The sequence below is a fragment of the Lycorma delicatula genome, chromosome 3, assembly GCF_047948215.1.
Source record: "Lycorma delicatula isolate Av1 chromosome 3, ASM4794821v1, whole genome shotgun sequence".
NCBI lineage: Eukaryota > Metazoa > Arthropoda > Insecta > Hemiptera > Fulgoridae > Lycorma > Lycorma delicatula.
In genome coordinates, this window is record NC_134457.1 from 131,460,033 (window position 1) to 131,478,604 (window position 18,572).

General features: G+C 27.0%; 1 protein-coding gene across 1 annotated transcript in view; it reads left to right on the top strand.

The window, feature by feature from the left end:
• Window positions 1-12,409: 12,409 nt before the first annotated feature.
• The window catches only part of LOC142322004 (uncharacterized), a 783,616-nt gene continuing 777,453 nt past the window's right edge, over window positions 12,410-18,572 (top strand). Inside the window, exon 1 of the mRNA XM_075360579.1 lies at window positions 12,410-12,547. The gene's annotated coding sequence lies outside the window, so the exon portion shown is untranslated. The remainder of the gene's footprint in view (window positions 12,548-18,572) is intronic.

The window sequence follows — 18,572 nt, forward strand, 5'->3', positions numbered from 1 at the left end:
GGTGCGTCGCCCTGCACTATTATCTAAGGGGATGGCAAATTTTAAATGAGATATTTTCAGATCACTGGATAGTCACCTGCCAGATTTCCAGATCTAACTCCCTAGATCATTCATTATTTTTGGAGTTACGTAAAATATAAATTATACAAATAAAACCTGTAAACTTTGACAACTTGAAAAGGCCTAAAATTGATGAACCTGCACATATACTACCAAACATGATACAAATTATAAACAGATATTACTTAAAGTTAGGGCAATACCAAGCTATGGAGGGAAAGAATTTTGAACATTTCTTGGAGAATGGTATGCTTTCAAAATTTAGTGTACTGTGTAATTTAGTACCAAAAACATTTAATTAAATTTTACAATTAAATATTGTGATAATTAATATAAATAATGCTAGTTGAACTAGCCGTTTAATTTGTATTAACATGTGTTGCAAATTATTAGTTACTGTGTATTATTATTATTATTATTAGTAGTAGTAGTAGTAGTTTTGTGTAATTTTTTTTATGAAAGAGTGGGCATCAACAGCTACAGTCATTAGCCTGTATTGGTAGCATATGAAAAGATGGATACCATTTCTGACCGAGATTTGAACCCAGGACCTTCTGCATAAAATGCTGAGGCACTACTTACTCAGTCACAGAGATCAGCTGAGTTAGTGTTATTTATTATCGTGAAGGCTGTTATAGTGTTTGGGCCAGTGATTAAAAAGTTAACTATTTAAAGTTTGTTATTGGATATAACTCTGATGGTAATAGAAATAAAAAACTTGTTACAGGATATTTTATTTCATTTTAGTAGTACCAAAATTTTTCTGTTTGTACAAATTTGACTGCTTATAACTCAAAAACAAACAAATTTATCAAAAAACAGTTTTCACAATCATTTTTCTAGTAAAATTTTACATTCAAATCAAGTCCATCTTCCTGTTTTCAAAAAAAGTATAATTTTGGCAGATCAACGATGGCAGACAAAATTTCAAACTTGCCATAAAGTAGTAATTTTGTAACTGTATAGATCTGCATTTGTTTCTACCTCCTAGTATATCAGTTTTGAAATTTAAAGTCATTTCCATATGTTAATATCACTAAGTACAATAAATTTATTACCAATTATTAAAATTATGTACCGTCTTTTATTAAATTTTTTAGTATTCATGATTTTTTTATAATGTTTATGAATTATTACAACACTATTTTGATATATCATAAATCCAAAATAAAAAAAAATAAATAAATCCATATTATGTTATTTTGAATATATTATTTTCATTGAATTATGCTTTTCAATGAAAAATAATTGTCACTGAAAATCATTAAAAGTATTGAATCACTTTGTAAATACTGGAACTTTATCTTCTAGAAGAACTTTTGGAACCACAACAGCAATTCTTCCAACTTCTTTAAAGAAAGAGCTGCTAATTAAGCTCCAAAAGGTCCTTTGGAAGTAGATATTTAATTTAAAGGAAATTTTTACATCTGATTTATTTATTTTTTTAAATTAAGGCTACGAAGGAGACATTGTAAATCATGGGAAAGTATTAAATGCGGAAAATTTTTTTTAGAAAAACAGGGTTTGAATATACTCAAAGATGAGTTATTTATTTTAAATTTTTATGAGATTAGATATTAATAATATGATTTATTTTAGCCTACATAAAATTAATTTTATATACCTAATTGGTAAAAAATTAATCCTCAAGAAGCTGTAAAATTTATAATGCATTTTAAAATAATTTATGATATTCTGTAAATCTACCCATCAATCATAAATAATTAACAAAACAATTTCCTTTGAGTTGTAAAAGAATTTAAAATATTGTTTCGCATTAGATGAGGTAAATTAATCTGTTGTGTTACATTATCTATCCCAATCTTTCTTTTAGCTATGATTCATGTAAAGCATCTCAGGAACCAAACAGAGTAGCTTTCTTTGAGAGTAATGATAACTATTCAGTCATAATTTATAATTTTTCTTTTAAATCTTACAAATATCAGTAGGCTGCTATAAGTGTACATTTTTTAAAATTCTTTGTGACTCGCAACAGATTGCCTACAATAATTTTAGCTGTGGCATGCATAACATAAAAATATAATTAATACTAAAATAATACATTTAATGTTTTTCACATCAATCCAAAGAAATAAAAAAACCTGGTACAAAATAAAATTTAATGCTAAAAAAAGGCCAATTACAAAAATGAAATAATAGTTATAACATTGTTTAACTATAACTTCAATTAAGTTTAACTTGTTTCTGCATGGAATTAATTATTCTTGATATTTTTAATAAAATAAGAATCTTTAAAATAGTAAAGTGGTCTCAAAATATTTGGTTTACTTTAAAAATTTTGCCATTGTTTCTAAAAGGTTTAGTTTTTCAACAAAAAAAAAAGAAAATAATTTTATAACAGAAGTTTTTTATTTTTTTAGTTTTGTCTACAGTGTATTACTGTTTTGTTATTTTTTATTAATGAAATTTCAGTTATATTATAATATGATGTTTTGCCTTGAACAAATTGTTTGACTTTTAGACAAGCATATGCAGGCAACATTTCTGAAAATAAAGAAAAATATTCCAATATGAGGTTATTTGAATATAGAGATCTTGTATGTTGAATATAGAAACATTGCACAATTATAAATTTACTTCTCAAGTACAGTTTCGTAGTTTTAATGTTTGATTTAATGTTAGAACTCTCCCTGACAAAAGTTTATGATTCCCAGATGTATCATGATGTACAGTTTAGTAACTACTGGCCTATAATATAATACTAAAACTTTATACACTGAGTTAAAATGATATTAAGTTTAATTAAATGCAATACTGATTTATATTAAATGCCCCATATTGATGATTTAACTTAAATTTAGGAGAATTAGATTGTTTAAAATAATATGTTCTGGTTAGACTCCTTAATAACATCTTTAAAGATGTTAATAAAGGATCATTTAATCCACAACTGTATCCATTTAACAGTAATGTTAGAAAATATGTATTCTGAATGATTGTCTTTATAAAAAAAAAATAAAATAAATTTAGTGTGTATGTATGTATATTATTTTATCACAAACAAGACAAATGAAAATCATAATTCTGTATTATCAATAACACACAAGATGCACTGCATAATAAAAATTTGAAAATAAAAATACAGAAATAATGAAAATTACATATGAATTTACAAGCTGCTATCTGTTGGAGTTTTTATAAAACTGTCTCCCTCAAACATTCTCATGGAAAGTAAAAATAAAATTAGAAGTTCCATTTTTTGTTAAACTGAAAAATTAAACAATCTAGAATCCCTTCTTGAGGTGTTGGTTTTTATCCAGTCATGCAAAGTAACTGCCTAAAAATATTTTTTTTTTAAATCCTTTTTTAAAAAAAAAAAATATTTTTTTACTCTTTATGATCATTAAGGAAGGATTAAAACTCTCAAAATTGAGAGTGGCTTAGGCAAGGGCTTTCTAGAGCAACCAAGCTCTGCTTGAATACTAAAATGTTGGGGTGATTGAGTTGAAGGAATTGGTATCTAATGGTACTACCTTAATCGTGATAGGTTATATCCTTATGTATGGTTTTGTACTGTAATTCATTTATTTGAAATATAATTTCCCTGTAAGTATATGTATAAGAAATGATCTGCACTTTCTGGTTTGAGAAATGAATGATTGAAAGCAGTATAAAATGAGATCCTTTTGTCATAATAGATGGAAGTTTTACAATACATTGATGAATGAACAACTGAACAATTATGGTAAATATTTTATTCTCTGCAAATATACAGAAATATCCAATATCTGTATATTGATTTCTAAAAGTAAAATTTAAATACTAACAAAGTAAATATGTTTCTGAATTTTGTATTAATGATTGTAGTACATTCTCAAATTTAATGCACTTATACTTACAAATGCTAAATGTAGGCTTTTCATATAAAATGGAAGAAGATATTGACAGTAAACATCCATCATTATTATTTTTTAATTGCCATAGTAGACAATTTCACCCTAATTCTTTCAAATCGTGACTAGATTAATATTTCTATTATAACTATTTCTATTATATGAATCGCACAACTCATCTAGACTTGGTGGAAGAAATATAACAAAAATGTTCTGTTTAATGTTGGTTTATTCAAAGAAGTCCATAAAATAATATTGTTAAATGTTTTACAGCTACGGGCAAAAACTAATAGTTATGAAATTTGTAAATGATCCTAAATAACAATAAAACTACAGTTAGTAACATATCTGGATAATAAAGAGAAATATGACCAATAATTCTTTTTAAAATTAAAATGTTATTTATTTATCCATTTACAATATGTCACTATGTTTTATAAAGGTAAGTAATTATGCCCACATAGGATAAGCCTTGAGTGGGATGAAATGTTTGTTTGTAGAAACTTACTTAAAGCTTAAATAAAATTACCTTAAACCTACTTAAAATAATAAAAAATATCATAAACTAATAAAAAATTTTCTTTTAAGGTAATTCTTTATATAAAAATACAACATAGCAAAATAAAACAGTAAAAGTTATTACAACAATAAAAAAAGAAGAAAAATACATTCAAGTGATCATTATTTTTAGAAGAAAAGTTGAAATGGATAAATATATTAATTATTTTAAATTAAATAAAAGGAAAATTAATACATGTGTCAAGGATGAAAATTTTCATAAGTCTAAGGACTTAATAATATCTTTAGGTTACAAAAAAACTATATATGTAGGTATGTATGATTTATTTTACATACATATTTATATACATATTTTTGTTTATATATGAAAAACAAAAACTCATTATTAATGAGTTGTTTAATTTAATTAAATTTAATTTTAAATAAGGGTACATTTAATTAGATAATAATATATTGTACACCTTAGATATCTTCATAGAATATTTAGTATAAGTATAGTTTTTTGTGAACATGTTCTGAAAAAAGGGTTTTTATTTATTTTCTGTTTTTATTAAAGAACCTAATTATTTTAGAGTTGTGTTGAATAAAATTAAAAATAATCTGTAATGTAATATTATTCATAATGTAAGATTACACATGAATATGTATATTTATATTAAACATATATGTAAGTTTATGTAACCATAAAAATGAATTTTTGTTTCTTAGTTAATGTAGTTTTCACTAGTTAAACATTCTCATTCTGGCAATTACTTTATTTTGAGATGGTGTTGATTAAATGAAAATCTCTTCAATAACAGGAACACATTATAGATATATATAAGCAGAATAATGCATTTGTCCAAAATTAGCTAAAATAAAATTCAAAGAAATGTAAACTTTACTTTTTTCATTATTCAATTTTTGAACAGATAAGGAATAATTGGTTCTTTCAGAATAAATGTGGATGATGAGGTGTATTTACATACAATAATTAATTAATATTTAGATATAACAAGTTGATTCAATTACTGTTTTGGAAATTGGGTTACAAAGATATGAGTATGAGTACACCATTATGATCTGAAATGTTCACTAAGAATAATAAAAATTATGATTATAACATACAAAAAAGTTCTGTTGCTTGATAGATCTTTTTCAGCAGGTCATAAAATATTTTAATATCATCACCAGGGTGCAAATTAATTGTAGAACAAATATATTGTACATTTGTATAATATGCATTTATATACAAATGAATGGGATAAAGTATTTGAGTACAGTAGCTACTCAAGCATCATTTTAAACACTGTATTCTTACTGTTACTAGTTTGATGCCATTGGTAACTACATTGCTACTAGTAAAAAAATCTTCTATTATTACTATTATTACTACTATCATTTATACATACTTCAATGAATATAAAAATAAACAAATTTTCATGTTTAATTTTGTTAAATTTTAACTCTTTCTACTCAAGTTTGAGTTGGAAATTTATAAGTTATGCTTCAAATGTTACAAAATAAGATCTTACTAGCAGTTAAAAATGATGTCTTTTCAGTTACAATATACTGTAAAAATACTCATTTGAAGAAAACTTCTACTTTAAACATTCTGATAAAATCATTTAAATACTCGACAATTTAGAAGTGCATCCTATATATTTCATACATCTTCAGCTAATTTTTTTTATGCAAAATTAAAATACAGAGTTTTGTAAATTAGTTTAATAAAGATTTCTTTGTAGGCAATGTATGTAATGAATTGCTTCACATTGAAAGGTTGAAAGGTATGCACAATTTGATTATTTATACAATGTCTCAGTCCTTTTTTGCTTGTGATACATACATCTAAAATATCTGAGGTAAAAGATGGCAGATTCACTATCTCTGTGACTAATGATGTTTAATAACCACTTGAAAAGAATGAAGGTGTTACTTGTACAATTGAATATCACCAGCACTTCAGGTCCCTTAGTGTATTAATGTGCCACTTATCTCAGTGAAAAAATTCTGATAACCCGTCATTCCTGACTTTCCTCATAAACCTATAATGGGGTGATTTTTAACAATATGTCATTATGTTAATAAATTTTACGAAGGTAATAATGTCCACAAAGGCCAAGACTAAGCATGGTATGAAATGTTTTTAGTCATAGAAACTTATTTAAAACTAAAATAATAACTTTAAAAACTTATTTAAAGTAAAAAAATTAAAACTTATAAAAAATAATTCTTTTAAGATAATCTTTTCACATAAAAAAAAAGAAGTTATGATGGCAGTAAAAAGAAAAAAACAGTTGAAATTTTTCAAGGTAATTGCTACAGCCACACTGATGTATGGAAGTGAATTCTGAATTAAGTAAAACTGAAGTATTCAAAATGAGGTTTTTTCGATCTGTTAAAGGTTTTACAAAGGAAGATTGATTATGTAACGATATTACAAGGAGAGGAATTAAATGTTGAATCTGTATATTCCTTAATAACAATCAAAAGTGTTGGAAGAAAACATGTTGAGAGAATGTGACTCTAGACCAGGAAATCTATATAATATAACTGCTTTAGGAAAGGCAGTTATGTTTTACTATTCTGTAGAAAGAAATGTTGGAAGACCATAAAGCTGGTAATACTTTTTGAAGTAGGGACATGCAAATTGCCTTTTCTCTAAAGGATGATGAACAATAATAAAAAATAACTAAGTAAAATGAAAAAAAATAAATAAAAGGAAATAGACATATGCCAGATCTAAAAATTTTAATTGCTAAGCTGGGCTTAGGAATTAAAATTCTTATGCCTATAGAGTGGAATATTTTAAAGTAACATCTGGAGTTTAAGCTAGAGGATTACTACTGAGTAAGCTCTGAGATGCAGTGTCAAAAAATTCAAATTTATTTTTAAATATGGCAAAGAAATAATGGTAAATAATTCCATCCATTATTGTGTACATAGACTGAGTGTTTTATTACTCTTGGACTGGATATTTCATAAATTTTATATTAGTTTAACTGCAGAGTGATTAAGATCATGTATGTAAACATTACCTGATTACTAATTAAAGAATTGTTAAAAATGAAAGGCATTCAACAGCAAACAAACAAGAACTTGATATGCCAACATATCAGAACTTAAACCAAATTTTTTTTAATGCTTATTTCACTGAAATGAAAAAGCTTGGAATTAATAACTTTAGTCAGTAAGTTTAAATAAGGGTTTTTTATTTCCACCACATCAATCTTTCATAATTTTTAACTCCTAAATTACAAAGTTCCTGAATGTTTATGACAGATACTATTAGTAAAAATATTTTAGTAGCTTTAATGAAGAAGGAGATGATAAAAAGAGATAGCTATCAACCGCCAGAGTAATTGTAAACATTTACAACTTGAAAAGATAATGGTAATGAAAAAAACTGAAGTGATCTGTTACTGAAAGAAATTTTGTTAACAATAAATTTCAGAATGTTAAGCATGGTAAGGTTGACTGCTGGGCAAAGTAGTAAAACTGTATTTACTTATAACAGCCTGATTGTTTTGAAACATTCTGGAACTAGAAGGGTATAAAATAATGCAAAATGCTAATGGTCAAAAGAGTCACTCAATGCTCTAGTTCCTATAGATCACCAGAGTTTAAGAATACAATGCAAGTTGTTGACATTTTTAGTGATGGCAGTTGATGATACATTAAATCAAAACAAAACTTGATGAATGCTTAGGATTTTAATAAATGTAAGGGTAAAGTGGTAAAATATAATTATGCAATTACATAATGTGTAGTAATAAATTTATCAAATATATGGTATTACACAGTAATTTATTAACATTATAAAATTTGGCTTGTACAACGTTGTTGTGTGGTGTTATTTACATTATAATATCAAAAAATTATGTTATAGAATTAATGATACAATTTTATAATAGTATTTATTATTGTAATAGTCAAATTTGTTAAAATTTCAGTCTAACACTGTTATGCCAACATTTTATGAATTGCATAAATTAATAAAATGGAAGAGAATAGCTTCTTTGAAGCTTTTAATAATGTAAATTACAATTACTTGAAATAAAATGTAGTTATTATTATATCTAATTTTAAAACACATATTTTAATAAAGTAGAAAATGAAAATGCTCAGTCCTTCAAAATATGTTTATTCAAGTACAAATGATGCAATAATTAAGTGTTTTTATTTATTTTATTTTTTATTTTAAGAATAGATGCAAGGTTTATTTTATGTGAAGTAAGCACTTTTTTTAATTGATTTTTACTGGTTAAGAAGTATTTGTTTTAAATCAAATAATTTTTAGAATTTATATCTTTGCAGTGGCAAAAGTATTTTGCATTATTTACATCTGTATTATTTAATTAATTTATTTTGTATCTTCTATCATATTATTCTCATATATTTTGAATGATATGAGAATATGAATACTCATGATAATATAAAACAGTAATAGATTCCAGATTTTTCTTTGAAATTGGCCTGGAACCACATAACCTAAAATTTGGTGAATCTGCTTTTCAAACAGGTATTAGTAAGTTATTGCAAATGTGTTGAGACACAGGTAGATTTATGATGAAACTCAATTAGTTAAACTGTTCGTCTAATAAACTATTTTGCAATTTAAACACAGGAAAGAGATGAATCATCTAATAGAAAGATAAATGATTTGAAGTATAGATTTCTCACAGTGACCATGATATGTCAAAGTTATTTACATAATGACTTCTGGTATATTTATATCTGGCATGAATGATCTAAAGAAAACTATAGGACTGAATACATCAAACTACAGATAGAGTTTGCCACTGGCTCGTAACATCTCCTACACATTTGTTTTGTTGATCTTCAGGAAATAATAAATAAAATTCCCAAGGAAATGTTTGCATTTGTTGAAGGTATTTTAAAAAGATTAGTACATGATTATGTCATACAGCTTTTACATTTTTAAACAAAATTGCAAATTACTATCACAATTGTTTTATGAAAATACATCACAATAATTAGCATAACCTACCAAATCCTTGTCTAAAACCCAAGCAATATTATGGAAATCAAATAAACACTCTTCTGATCTCCAAAACTGGCTTTTATCTGATTGAATAAAGCTTAACTTTTATTTTAATGCCACCATAAACCTCACATAAATGTAAATCTTATGTTCTTGGCTAGTATCACATTCATTTCTGTTCAAAAGATTAGAAAAAATTTGTAATGCCATATATGGGTATTAATAGTACTTTTATAGTTACTTCTTGCTGTAACAAAGAAGTAACAAATTTCCTTTTTTAATATTATCAATAACTTTTGGTTGTATGGTTTGATAATCTCTTGTACACAATAATATGATTTTTTTTAATCACCCTTTTGAAAAAATTTTTTCGCTATAAAAAAAATCCATTAGGTATATGTTAGTAGTAAGGAAATCTTTTCACCTGTAACCTGTCTTAAACATCTACAATTAATGATAGTTCCTTCATTGTTGACAGAGCAAAATGAGGTCTTGTTTTAACTCAACCTTTTGGCATATCTGTGCATTTGTGACATTGTTACAGCCTCTTACAACAGGTTTTGTGATTTTTATGAAATTTTACACTAACACCTTCTGTTAGGTGGAACAACTTGTGTGTATGTGTGTGTGTGTGTGTATGAATGTACATATGTATATGATAAACATGTATTTTTTTTTAATAAATTTTTCCATTTCAAAAAGGCAGCTGCTACTTTTTTTTATAGGATTGAAGGAAAGATGTGGTGAAGGGAAGTTTCCATTGCCAGCCACCATCACATACATAGTTTTCCTTTTCCCTTCTCTTCTAATGAGACCTACAGTACTGTTGATTTTACCTACTATCTCCAGTCTTTTGTTCTATATCATTAGAAACTAACGATATTAGTGATTAGACACTGATTAGATATCTATAATTAGACACTTATGATATCTATAATTTGAGTATATCATTAGATAATCCCAGTCTTTATGTTTTCCTCATCTTTCAGCCTAATCATTCATATTTCAGTCTCTTATACCATTCTCCTTATTTAACAATATTGTAACGTTTTCTGTGCATTATTAAATTAAATGTTATGTATATTAAATATTATGTTGGCTGTTTTTAAAAAACTTTTATTTCTTATCATTTTCCTGGGACAATTATTTAAAAAATATACTCAGAAAAAATTTATAAACACACTGGGAGTGAGTCCATTTTGGCATCGTGGTACTCTATTAATGTTAGAAAGAATATCAGTACTGGGTAGTTTTCTTGAACATTTGATTGAAGCACAGACCTCAGGTACAGAAAGTTTGTATTACAGTTCAAATGACTTCTTTTTTACAGCCATTTGCTTTTTGTATAAATCAGCTCACAGCTCATCAAAAATATTTTTGTATGCAGTGGATGACAACTGTATATGAAATTGATTTCAACAATAAATAAGCAAATCTTACTTTGTCACTGGATTGTGGTTAATTGGAGCCTCAAGCCAAATAATTTTGTGATGAAAGATTTCAAAGTATCATAGTTTCCATTAGCGTTAATGAAGCTGAACATAAAATCATGCAGGATTGAGTTAACTATTGTGTTCGTACAGGTAATAAGACTATTAGTGATATTAAGATTAGTTAGGATATCTATCTGTTTTCAGTAGAGACTTTTTTTGTCTCTACTACAAGAAGATTGTGTTTTTATTTCAGCCATTGAAAACATTTTTTAAGGTGTTTGCTCTTACATACTATAATAATTTTCTGTATTTAGTGCATTTTAAAACTGAAAATTTACTCAACTTTGAGTCATGTAAAAAAAATGTTTTGTTTGTAATCAACAAGCAAGTGCATTACATTTGAAAAAAAAGTGTTCAATTTTCCCCAAAAATTTAATGCTTGAAACTGGGTATACATCTTATGCAGGGACAGGTAGTATGCAATAAAATACTGTGGTAGAGATAAACTTGTTAAATTCAGTATAAAATTTAGAACAAGGTCTACTGTTCACATTATTTTATTAGTGATAATCAAATTAAAAAAAAAAAGAAGACTAACGTAGTTATTAATTATTAAAAAATGTTTTCACTCTACTAAAATTTAGTCATATTATGTCTAAGATTAGATGTAAATTAAAATTTTTACTTTTTATTCACCTTATACTCAAGTGTAGGGGATGCTATTAAAAGGTACATTAAAAAATGTAATTAATATTGTATAATATTATCTAAGAACAATATTCAAGTTCAAGAACATATTTTAAAGGTGTTTTAAAAGATCACACCATTTATGGGAACTAAGATATGGCAAAAACTCCCACATACATAAAAAGATTATAACAATGAAAATCTGTTTAAAAGTTGAGCTGAACTGACATTCCTTTCCTTATATAAGTTAGCTGTTGCTTTTTATGTAGTTTAGTATTTGCATAATTGCATGTTGCATTAAAGATCTCTTTGTAGTCTCTGTGTTCTTAGAATTATTTAGGGATTGTTGCAAAGACCTCATATTTAATATGTGAAACAATCTTTAAAACAGAATTTTACGTTTTATGTACTCAAATGCCAAAAATATTGAATTTTTATAGATTAATATTTAATTACATCTGTTAATATCTTTCGTAATTAAGATGTCGTAAAACATTTTTAATAAAAAAATAATAAATCCATAAAAAGTTTTATGAGAGTAGGTTAATTATCAAAGTTATTAAAGATTAAGTAGGGGTTACAAATAGTGAGTTGAGCCGAAGCTAGGAATTGAAATGATCGCTACAAACAATGGAATTGAGGTAAAACTGAACGGCAAGCAAAACCTAACCGTGGAGGAGAGTAATGAGTATTCCAGTAAGACAGGGGGAGTGGCAGAACGGTTATTATAGTTTGTGCATAGAGTGTGTGTGTTTGTGTATGTGTATATTTCTAGCCCGGCCCGGCAGGAGCGCTGTAAGGCCTTGAGACGGTACGAACGAGGCAACAGATTGACTGCCGCTTCAGAGTTTAGTCTGTCGTGCGGCAGTAACGAGGCCAGTGTAGTGAGGTTCGCTTGGTGTTAAGTCAATGCCCCCAGATCGCTGTGTCGGTTGAACTTTTGCTTCGTTTAACTGCTGACTCTACCGTCAACAACTGTTTGTTTGCAGAATAATATATAAACTTAGGTAAACTTCTTATTTATAATTTTATTAAGTAGAATTCCAAACAAAGCGCCTTAACTGAAGTGTATAATCTATAATTTTCAGTACAAAACTTTTAAAAAAATTGCCAAATAAATTAATTAGTTTTTAAAACACCGGACTATATTAAAATTAACTTATTTCTTTTATGTTAATATTTTTGAGATCTTAATACGTTTCTGAGAAAGATATCTTTTGGTAAACTTTCTTTACAGCCGTAAAAAATTACGCCGATAAAAATGTCAGATTTACTAATTAAATTTAGTTATAAAAAATACTCGTAAATCATAGATGAATGCATATATTTGGTCATTATTTATTGAACGTAAGCGTACAAACAAGTCTGTTTAAAAGTTAAATGTATTGTAATTGTATTACTAGTTAAATGTTCGTTGATTACGCCGGTCGCTGTTTACTTTGTAAAGTGTGCTACCTAGCGGTTTTTGTTCCGGTCTTCCGGGTATGTGTTTCCCAATTTACAGATCAAGTTTTTCTAAGCGATCGTATGTGACCATTATGGTAATAGCTTCGTTTGTCAATCTGCCTGTCAGAAATTTTTGTTTATTATTTTAGCGGTTATGTGGTTTCCTGTCATCATAGCTTTTTGGTCTTAACATAATTAATGTTTCTTATTTGTGTTCTAAACACACTCACTATTTTTATAGTTTTAATTTATTTTGTTGCTGCTCCAGTTTTTTCCTTTGTATTCTAATAATACTAACCTGTATTGAATTGTTTAAAGCAATTTTTGAAAAAAAGAATTAGATATACACAGTAGCTTGATTAATTAATTCTAGACAGACGTATATTAAAATATTTTAATAAATTACTCAAGTCATTCTCAGTTTAAATTACAGTTACAGAAGTTTTGTCTTTATTCTTTTTGATTTTAATTAAAAATCAAAATTGTATATTAAACAAATTTCTTCTAATTTATATACCTGTGTATTAAAATTTAAACTCGTACACCTAAACTTTTGTAAAATAATATTTTTTTAATGGTTTTTTCTTGAAATGAATTTTCATTATTTTTCATGTGCAAGATCACAGTAGAGAATTGTTTAATATGTAGGATTCCAAAATCTAAAATAATGGGATAGTTTTTATCTTATTGCATAACAGGGATCGGCTGTATATTTTAGGGTTTAATATCGATATCTCGTGGTAAAATCATACAACATTTCTGCTTAAATTTCGAGTTTTAAGTAATAACTTTTATCTTCCAACTACTTTATAATATATGTATATATAAAGACTATTACGGTATTGATTCAGAAAACCTCTTTTCTTTATTCATCTTCATGCACCAACTTTGCTTTTCTCCGTCAATAGTTTTAGGTAGATTTCATAAGAAACTTACCTATTCTAATGGATACCATAATTCGACTTCCGGAAAATTTTGACATATCACATCCCCGGATCCCATAACCACCGTCAGTTATATTTCACTTTCTTGTGGACACGATAACTGCCGTAATTTTGTGCCAATCACTTTCAAATTGATACATAAAATATAACCACCCAAAATCTCGTTAAGAGTTCATTAATGGGCAAAATCTGACCATGGGGCAGAAATGGGGTGGGGTCTTTTTTGAAAAAACAAAATATCGCTATAACTTTCATTAAGTAAAATATCGAATTCGTTTAAAGTTTGTACTGTTCTTTGAATGAGAGCCAAAAAAGTAAAGTTTTTTGATATCGCCAACCATTGGTCAAGAGGGTGGAAAAAATTGGGATTTCGAAGACAAAAAAATCACACCTTCCTTAATAGGCGCCGTATTGAATCTGTTTGAAGTGGTCGTTAGTCCTTTAAACATTACCTAAAACTTTTGTCTGAAACAATTTTTGATTTGACCAACCGTTACGGCAAGGGATGACGTAAGAAGATGGGGCTTGTCGTATACTAAACATGTGAAACATTTTTTTCAATGCAGCCATTGTATTGAGTAAATTTAAAGTTTTTCTTAACTTTAAAATGAATATCTTTTTATCCCCTACTTAGCACCGGTGAATTCTACCTCCGGCGTGCCGAAAGGGATTTTTTAAGATTTAACTATATATAACTTATGAATTGACTGTCTCAGATTTAAACTTTTATTAAACTTTTACGTTTGATTTTTTTCTTAAATAATTTCACTCCAAAATTTTTTCTTAAAAAATTAATACTCCAAAAATGAAAACCCCCTCACTCATTTCTTTTTTTACCTTCCCCAAAATTGTGCTTTTCAAAACTGAAATATTTCTGTATTATATGAAAAGTTACATCAGTTTTTGTTCTGTCTGTTTTTATTATGTATCGGTAATTTATTCAGCACACCACGTATGGCAGAGATGGCACAACCTTAGGTTGCCTAATCTTAACTCACCGGGTTGGTTTAGTGGTGAACGCGTCTTCCCAAATCAGCTGATTTGGAAGTCGAGAGTTCCAGTGTTTAAGTGCTAATAAAGGCAGTTGTTACTTTTATACGGATTTGAATACTAGATCGCGGATACCGGTGTGTTCTTTGGTGGTTGGGTTTCAATTAACCACACATCTCAGGGATGGTCGAACTGAGACTACACAAGACTACACTTCATTTACACTCATATATATCATCCTCATTCATTCTCTGAAGTAATACCTGAACGGTAATTTCCGGAGGCTAAACAGGAAAAAGAAAAGGTTGCCTAATCTTACTCTATTCCCTTCTACCATTCAGACAGAGCTGTTGAATTGTATGTGTGTAGTAGAAGGCATATAAATATATTTTTACTACAAATGGAAGTTTTTATAAATAAATTTCGGTTTAGTTATCAGTTTAAAGTACTTGGAGAAATTGAAGAATTTACATGACCGCCGGATGCGTGTTGCGCATTAACCTTTTTCTTCCTGAAACATTTAGGCTTCAAATTTCGGTCAGGCATAATAATTTTCATATACTACAATATTTTCCACATCGTATTCAACGTTTTGAGCCAATACGGTAAATCAGTAGTGACAAAAAAAAACTCATTATGTAAGACCCTCAGACTATTGTTATTCAAAAAGAATCATTAAATTTTAATTTATCTGTTTTAATATGTTTAACTTATCTGTTAAATCTGTTTTGACATAATTATTCTTCATTATTAAAAAAAAAATAAAATATTTTAATGAATGATATGTGATAGGTCTGCAGTATAAACTCATAAAACAGAGAAATAAACTTTTTTTTGTCCGTTCCATGTCATTTATTTTAAAGACCTTGAGTCCAGTTTTGTTCAATTTTTACTTCCTTGTTCGAGGAAGTATTGTAATCGCGAAAAATTTCGGTTTTCAGATTTCAGCGGAAATATCCATCTTTACTAGTTTCGGCGTGACATACCTCGCATAACTCAAAAATATTAGCCGTAGGATGTTGATATTTTGGATTTAGGACTGTTGTAACATTTAGTTGTGCACCTCCCCTTTTGGTTGCAATCGACTGAGAACCAAAAGTGTCCACAAAAGCCAAAAATAAAAAATGGATTCTGTACTTTTTCTTAACTGCAGTAATAAGGCCTCACTGAGAGCTTTTTAACGATATATCATGAGTGGTACTTATTTTTATTTATTTCAGAATTATAGCCAAATAAAATTTTAATTAATGAAATATTTGGGTATTATAACGGGATGGCACATCGGTTCGAATCAGATTACATCTCTTTTTTAAATTTAAAAATATTGATTTATTAATAATTATTAATCTCTGATTATAAAAAATGTTTTACGATGAATAATAATTCAATAACAAAAAAAAATACATAAGTTATAAGTGAAATAACATTTTATGTACTTTTAAAAATGTGTATATATAAATTTAATAGGCATATAAGGAAGTCATGTGGTGTCCACATCAATTTAAAAAAAGTTAAAGTAGTTTGTTTACTGGGAGAGGTTGTAATGTAAGTTATGCATGGAAAATTTTGTTATTTGCTTCGTTCTCTTTAATAATCTTATAACATGTAAAATACCAAATTTACAAAGAAAAAAAAATGTATATATATATTTTATTTAACATGTTTTTGAAGTTTTAAATGGGTAGAGCGTCATTATTTCACCAAATCACTCTTTTCTTCTTATTCTCTTAAAACTCAAAATTCATTGAAAAAGTTTGTTAAGTATATAAATAAATTTGTAATGAAAAATTAACACCTCTTTTTATTTAGAACTTTATCCAGGACTGCGATTTTTAAACGTCTAATAAATTTTTAATTTTGGAAGGTTGTTAGAGATTTAAGATATAAATTAAATTTGGAATCCATTTTTCCTAAAAGATTTACGTTTATGAAATACTCAAAAATATTTTATAATAACTTGAACAAAATAGGAGGGTACTTTGACTAGTGCGCATAAATTATTGTTTCCATTTATATATTTTTTTTGTCGTTTAAACTTTTACCGTAATGGAGTTCAGCTTTCAAGTGGTAAATAGGATTTTCCATTGAGAGAAAGTACTTTGGCTTTTTCCAAATACTTGTAAAATATAACCAGAGGTGGATAAAAGTGTCTTAGTATTTTGTATTCATGGTAGAACTCGTACAATAACCTTTCTGACCTAATATACTCTAAAAAATATAGCATTTTAAGTATTTGATCTTTTTTTGTTTTTTTACAAATAACGATATTAAAAAAAATATAAAAATAAATAAAAGTGATATGAGAGATGTTAATGTAAACTCTCCTTTAGTTGGAGAATGTTTTTAAAAAGTAATTTCATTTTGAGTTTTCAAAATTAATTTAAGCACATGAAAACTCTATTTATTACGTTACTTATTTAATGGGAAATACATGAAAGGTACTTTATGTCAATCCCTTTGCTTATGAGCAGTTTATTATTTTACAATTTTGGTTACCTGACTAATTTCCAGTTATTTGTTTTCATTAAGATTTATTTCTATATTGTTTTTTTTACTTAGTTTCATTTTTAAACGAGAATCGTGGTGTTCTTTCAAGTTTTACAAGCTTTTACTTGGATGGCAAAAAAACGACCTCACATATTTTTTTATGTTTCGAGGTTTTCGAATCAAAAATGATAAAAATCTGCCTTCGGGGTGGAATAGTATCATCTCTGTTTTTCGTTCATAAAGTTTCTGGGTTCGATCCGATTTTGTTTTACAGTGAATTTTTTATAATAATTCATCATAAATGGTTTTAAGCGTTCTGTGATTCATGAAAAAAAATTTTTTGTTACAAATAAATTTCTTTGTGTTTGGATATGCGTATGTTTAATGTTATCTGCTTTGTTGTTTATCTCTGGAAGTTTTTTTTTAACAGAATAAATGAATGGATCAAATACAGCGTAGTAACGTCATATTTATTATAGGAGTTGAATTTATTAAATTTTAAAAAACGGAAAGGGTTATGCGGTAGCTTATTGATGTAGAGAATTCTGCATTTCGAAAGGAGATGGAAAATTAAATTCTACTGGTCCATATTTTTTATCTATCCAAAAAATAATATTATTAAAACAAAAAAATTAAATAATGTATCCCTTTATCGCTAAATATTAGATTTATAAATTTCATTAATTGCAAATTTTTAAACAGTATACGTATATTGATTGATTTCTTATGCTCATAAATTATGCCTGCATGTTACATTTATACCCATTCAACGGGTAGTTTTTTGAGTACCTCCCATCAATATTCTTTACAGGAAAGTTCATTATTCTCTAACAATATCGATTTGTATAACAATCTCATTATGATTAATTGTTTATAAAACTTTAATATTTATAGTTTTTCTTTTAATTAATACATTTTTTTTATTTTATCATTTTATTGTTTAAAATTTTTGGAAATACGGTTTTTTAATCATTTTTCTGAACACAGAGTGTTATTAAGAATTTATACATCGGCTTAACAGATATTGAGTAAGAATAAAAATTATTTTCCACACCTTTTTAAGATTTTTTATCTAAGACAGCACTATGATCTTTAAATAATTTTGTTTTATCAGTTTTATTTAAAATGTTATCTATTATTTTGATTTATTTAAAAATTTTTATCT